Source organism: Penaeus vannamei, unplaced genomic scaffold, assembly GCF_042767895.1.
Source record: "Penaeus vannamei isolate JL-2024 unplaced genomic scaffold, ASM4276789v1 unanchor1802, whole genome shotgun sequence".
In the NCBI taxonomy this organism is placed as follows: domain Eukaryota; kingdom Metazoa; phylum Arthropoda; class Malacostraca; order Decapoda; family Penaeidae; genus Penaeus; species Penaeus vannamei.
In genome coordinates this window covers 2,501-3,563 of record NW_027214799.1, presented here as the reverse complement: position 1 = coordinate 3,563, position 1,063 = coordinate 2,501, and positions in this window count along the sequence as shown.

Here is a 1,063-nt window from a genome sequence, read left to right as displayed (position 1 = left end):
CAATATATTCGCAGACATTTTTCATTATCATTATTTTTTTTTTTTTCATTTCTATTCATTCGTATCCCTTAGTATTAATGATGCTACTCTGTTAGCTAGTTCTATTAAGATCGGCTGTTCACCGAAATATGCTCTTTGTTGTTTTACTTTTGTTAAATATCTATTAGCATGTATGCCAGTGTTTTATCATCTATTATTTTTAGATTCATGTGGCATCCATTGTTTTAAAAGTACGCAGTTTTTATGCTCTGAAACATGATTTATGGATTGCAATGTAAAAGTTTTATTCTGATGACACAGAAATATTCAAGACCGGAATAAGTTAAAAAAAAAAAAAAAAAAAAAAAATCCGGAATTCTAAGAATACTTAGTCCTATTTAGACCGAAGATAAAATACGAGTTTTGCATAATTATCATATTAAGAAAACATTCTAAATTTATTTCTGATTCGTTTTAGAATTTTGACTGTGATCACTGTCAACATTTTTATTTCATAGTTTACATCTTTGTTCTTGTAAAAAGTGTATTCGCACTTGCAATATACACACACACATACACACTTTTATATATCTATTGAAACAAACACACACACACATAATCATGTTTATATATACAAACATATACATGAATATACACAACATACATATGTATATATTTATATATATTTATATATATACACATGTATATATATATATATATATATATATATATATATATATATATATTTATATATATATATATATATATATTTGTATATGTACACACACACATGCACCCCCACACACACATATATATACAGATGTATATATATATATATATATATATATATATATATATATATATATATATATATATATATATATATATATATACACGCATACACATTTATACAAATATATATGTATACTTATATATATATATATATATATATATATATATATATATATATATATAGATAGATAGATAGATAGATAGATAGATAGATAGATAGATAGATAGATAGATATAGATATAGATATATATATACATATATGCGTGTGTGTTTATATACAAATCTATACAC